Source organism: Myotis lucifugus, unplaced genomic scaffold (genome assembly GCF_000147115.1).
Source record: "Myotis lucifugus unplaced genomic scaffold, Myoluc2.0 scaffold_97, whole genome shotgun sequence".
Taxonomy (NCBI): domain Eukaryota; kingdom Metazoa; phylum Chordata; class Mammalia; order Chiroptera; family Vespertilionidae; genus Myotis; species Myotis lucifugus.
Window position 1 is genome coordinate 2,940,125 of NW_005871145.1, and position 5,507 is coordinate 2,945,631.

Below are 5,507 nucleotides of genomic sequence, written 5' to 3' on the forward strand. Positions count from 1 at the left end.
AGTGACAGCAATAGCCAAGTCCCTGGCCTCACTGAAGCTTGCCCTCTAGTTGGGGGGAGAAGAGGATGAACACAGTGAGTAAGTAAACTACATAGCATGCTGGAAAGTGCTTCTGAGGAAGAAGGAAAGCAGAGAAAGCGGTAAGAGATGCTGCAATGTCAAACCATTGGACGTTGCAAGACTCATTGAAGGAGATGAGAGTGTGAGCCATGCAGAAACCTGGGAACGAGTGGAAAAGATGGCACAGCTAAGGCAAAGCTCTGCCCTGGAAGCGGGGGAGCATAGCTGGCATGTCCCAGGCAGGATGGAGGCCGGGAAGGGGAGGAGAGAGGAGGTGGGGCCAGAGGGTCAGGGGAGGGAGAAGGCAGACTGTGAATGAACTGATGGGACCAGTGACCGCAGGCTTCTGGTCCTGAGCAGTTGTTCTTTCTCTAGGCAGCCAGGCTGCCCTTGGCAGATGTCAATGCCTGGCGCATAGTAGGTGCTCAGTAAATCTCAGGGTCAGGGAGTGTGCAGACAGTTCAGAGCTGGGTGGTGAGGAAACGAGTCGTCCAGGATGACAGTGAGGATTTTGTTTTCAGCAGCTAGATGGACAGGGAAGCCATCCAGTGAGATGCAATAGGATTGGAGAGGAATAGGGGTGTTCTCAAGCCTTTCTTTATTATGAAGAAAATTAACCATACAGGAAAGTCAAGAGAATAATGTAATAAATTTCCATATACCCACTTAGATTTAACAGTTATTAATATTTGGCCTTACTTGATTTACATATATTTTTCTATTTTCATTTAAAATTTTTATTTGAAAAAATATCTTTTCAATTGACTTCAGAGAGGAAGGGAGAGGGAGAGAGAGATAGAAACATCAATGATGAGAATCACTGATTGGCTGCTTGGGGATTGAGCACGAAACCCAGGCATGTACCCTGACCGGGAATCGAACCATGACCTCCTGCTTCGTAGGTCGATGCTCAACCACTGAGCCATGCCGGCTGGGCTAAAAATTTTCAATTAGAGTTGACATTTAATATTATATCAGTTTCAGGTGTGCAGCATTTACATACCTTACGAAGGGATCCCCCTGAAAAGTCGAGTACCCAGCTGGCACCATCTACAGTTATTACAGTATTATTGACTATATTCCCTGTGCTGTGATCTACATTCCTGTGACTATTTTGTAATTGCTAATTTATACTTTTAATCCCTGAAGTGTCGTGATATAAAATGATAGACATCATGATATTTTTACCCCAAAGTAGTTTAGTATGCATCTCGGGGTGGGGGCAGGGGGAGGACATTTTCTTATATAAGGACCCTTTCATACATAATCACAAAACTATTACCACACACACCATAATGAGCTACTTAATTTATCTTAAATTTCTGTGCTTATCCTGTGCCCTCGGTGCCTTTGAACTGGAACAGAAACAGGAGCCACACGTGGCAGTGGTTAGCGTGTCTCTTAAGTCTCTTTTGGTAGAAAATTCCTAGCCTTCCCTTTATTTCCCATCATTTATTGAAGAAGCCAGATTAACTGCCTGGTAGAATGTTCCATCTCACTGTCTCATTGCTTCCTCAAGGAGTCCTGTCATTGTTCCCTTATCTCTTTTTCTCCCTGTGAACTGCAATTTGAATAAGGACGCGGGTAGATGTAGGTGGCCCACTTTTGGTAAGAATGTTACGCGAGCACTGCTGTTGTCAACGTCAGAAACATTCAAACCCATAGAGAGTTTTTGTGAATTTATTTGAGCCAAACTGTTGACAATTGCCGGGAAGCAAAATGTCAAGGGATTGAGAGAATGCTCTGGAGAATGGCAGTTTTGCACCTTATTTTATATATCACGGTCAAAAGAGGAGACATATGTAGGTTACAAGAAATCCATCGGTGATAGGTTAGGGGGGCGGGAGAAAGCAGAGGGGAAACATCTGGGAGTGGGTAAAAGGTAAAATGACAGACTTCTTTCACTAGATGGGTATAGAATAGCTAACAGTCAACAATGGACTCAATAACCCTGAGGGGGTTTGTGGTCTCCCTAGAGCGGTGCCTGTGCTTCGAGGGGTCCGGAAAAAGGAAAATTACTTTGCAAAAAGACAATAGACAGGCTCAGCTGAGGTAAAGATTAACCTTTGTCAGGAAAGACGCTGGCCCAGGGCGTGACTACCCACTATAAACGATTTGTAGTTTAAAAGCTTTCATTTCAGGCCGTCCTTTGTGGCTAGTTTAGGTCTCAGTTTGTAAGGCCTCCCCGAGCGTGTCAGGTTCAGTACGTGGCCCCTTTCCGTCCACACCGTGTTCTTCATATTCCATCATATCAGGTGGTTGAGGGAGTGACCACCGGATCCCTCGGTTTTAGGGCTTGTGTTTTTCCTTTCATGGTGCCTGGGAACATTCAGTTCTGCAGTGACATTCACTGTGATGGTTTTAGCATCCGTTGCTGTTTGTTGCCTGGATCAACTCATTCATTTTTACTCTAATAAAATGGCCATTTCCAAGTACCCTTATTCCCGCTACAATTATGAGCTGAGAATTTTCTAAAGGGAAGACCTTTCCCTCATCGTTTGGGACTAGGCGGTTACTTTGAAATACAGTTCCTGAAGGAAAGGCCGAGTAAGCACTTTTTCCTTCTTTAGTTACCACTTTTCAGAGTAAGGAGTGGCGGTGATGGCTGCCTCGCGTGGTCACACTGACAGGTTTGCTTTGCTTCCTCGTTTCGGGGCATCGTTATGAAAGCGTGGATTTTCTTTATATCTAGTGCTCTTCGGTCGATCGCTATCATTGTTCTTTTTGATGTTCATATTCCCTCAACTCTCGTCCGTGGAATTCCCTTCAGTCAGCGCCTGTGTCCTTGGACGGCATTAATTTAGTCTTGGGAAGTGTTTCGCTTTCTGGCACAGGAAACTGTCCCAGGCTCCTTTTCTATACTCCTTGTCTCAGACCTGGAATCGGCCATTTCTTTGGGTTCTTTTTAGTCGAAAATGGTATTTAAAGGCAAAATGTGGGCTCTCAGGGTGCTCATGGCTGCTGGGTTGTCATTGCTTCTAAACCTTTTCAGTTGCCAGGGTGTTTTCTAGTGATGCTTTCAGTTCAAGTCTAATGTTTCTGGACTTTCCCTAACTTATTTTATTTTTTTAAAATATATTTTATTGATTTTTTACAGAGAGGAAGGGAGAGATAGAGAGTTAGAAACATCGATGAGAGAGAAACATCGATCAGCTGCCTCCAGCACACTCCTTACTGGGGATGTGCCCGCAACCAAGGTACATGTCCTTGACTGGAATCGAACCTGGGACCCTTGAGTCCGCAGGCCGACGCTCTATCCACTGAGCCAAACCAGTTAGGGCTCCCTAACTTATTTTAAACGCAATTCTCTTTTCTCTTAGACTAAAAATCTTTGTTTCTAACAACACAATTAAGTGTTTACTTTATCCTACAAAATACATAAAATAGTTTCAACAGACAATACCAATATTATTTTTTTAAAAAAGCTGAAGGAAATTTAAGATTTCCTTTCCCTTTTTTGTCTTATATACATCCCACTATGGATGAACTGTCCAAGTATATGTTGTAAGTTCATTTGAAAATTTTTTTTCTGTGTAGTTTATACTAATGTAGTATAATGCAATATAATGTATTATAGTGCAACCATATTATATTGCATTATGTTACATATAGCATTATTTATATATATATGTAACATTAATGTATTTTATTATAATAATATTTATATAAAAGCCTAAGTGACTGACTGTTCAACCATCCAACTGGAACTATGATGCACACTGACCAGGGTAGAGGCCTGGTGCACGGATTTGTGCACTGGTGGGGTCCCTTGGCCTGGCCTACAGGGATCGGGCCAAAACCGGATCTTTGACATCCCGTGAGGGGTCCCGGATTACGAGAGGGCAGTTCTCGGGTGACCCCTGGAATCGGGGTCCCTTCTCTCTGGTTCTAGGTGCGTCATCCAAGAATCGCAGCTGCCAAGTCATCGCAGCTCTGCAGCTCCTGCGTTGAGCATCTGCCATCTGGTGGTCATTGCGTGTCATAGCTACTGGTCGGATGGTCAAATGGTCAGATGGTCACTTCGGCTTTTATATATAAAAGAGGCCTGGTGCACATATTCATGCCCTGGTGGGGTCCCTCGGCCTGGCCTGTGGGGATCAGTGGATTTCAGCGCCGTCACAGCCTGGCCTTACCCACCAGCTCGTCGGCTCCAGCCCGCTGTCTGCTTCGATCCCACACAGCACAAAGTAGTGCCCAAAGCAGCAGGTGGCCAGGGAGGAGCCCGTGCCCGGGCCGGACGCCGTGCCCGATGCCGTGCTGTCCCACTCCGCTCATCCCAGCCCCACTGCGCCTACCGCCACCGCCGCTCGGTAGGCTCACTGCTGCTCCACTGTGCTGCGGTCTCTACGCACCTGTCCTAGGGTGACCAGCGCACTCATGACCACGCAGCTGCCACTTGTCATAGCAGCCTCGCTCCTCGCGTGGCGTGAGAAGCAGCTGCAGGCTTACGCCCAGTGAGTCCCAATGCCAGGACCGGGAACCATGAGCCCAGCGCCCGTTAGTCAGCTGAGCAGGGCTCCCTCTGTGGGAGTGCACTGACCACCATGGGGTAGCTCCTGCATCGAGTGCCTGCCCCCTGGTGGTCAGTATGCGTCATAGCTACCAGTTGACTGGTTGCGTAGGCTTTTATATATAGATAATAATTATAGTTATCATAATTAATTATAATATAACTAGAGGCCCAACGCATGAAATTCGTGCCAGAGTAGGCCTTCCTTCCCCCAGCTGCCGGCATCAGCTTCCCTTTGGCACCTGGGACCCGGGCTTCCCTCTCAACCCTGGCTTTGTCCGGAAGGTTGTCCGGAAGGACGTCTGGAAGGATGTCCAGTCTAATTAGCATATTATGCTTTTATTATTATAGATAATATGATATGCATTTAGGATGCTTTATTTCTATTTTCTGTTTTTAGGGTTTTTGTTTTTTTTCTCACCCGAGTAGTATATTTTTCCATTGATTTTTAGAGAAAGTGGAAGAGAGAGGGAAAGACAGAGAGAAATATCAATGTGAGAGAAACACATTGATTGGTTGCCTCCTGCACATACCCCGACCAGGTTTCAGGCCGGAGAGGAGCCTGCAACCGAGGTACGTGTCCTTGACTGGACTCGAACTCAGGATCCACAGAGCCAAACTGGCTAGGGCTGTCTTTAGGGTGTCGTGTGTTTTTTTTTTTTAATTTTTTTGAAACTAGAACATTTACATGACTTCAAATTAAAAGTACACTGTTAGGAACAGGTTTCTGTTGGGGTTATTGAGAGTTCTTTTGGTCATATTAACTCAGAGATGCCTGAGGATGAACAGAGAAACGGGGCTGTAGCTGAAGGAGACATGAGTCAAAAGAAGATTGTTGGATTTTTATTTTTTTTCTTTTAAATGAGGTGAGAAAAGCTGATGGGATTTGTTCCCGAGCCCGAGGAGGGGCTCAGGTTTGATAGGAGCGGGGAGCCCT

General features: G+C 45.6%; 1 protein-coding gene across 1 annotated transcript in view; it reads left to right on the forward strand.

Annotated features, from left to right (window-relative positions):
• The window catches only part of RAPSN (receptor associated protein of the synapse), an 11,405-nt gene that overhangs the window by 1,977 nt on the left and 3,921 nt on the right, over positions 1-5,507 (forward strand).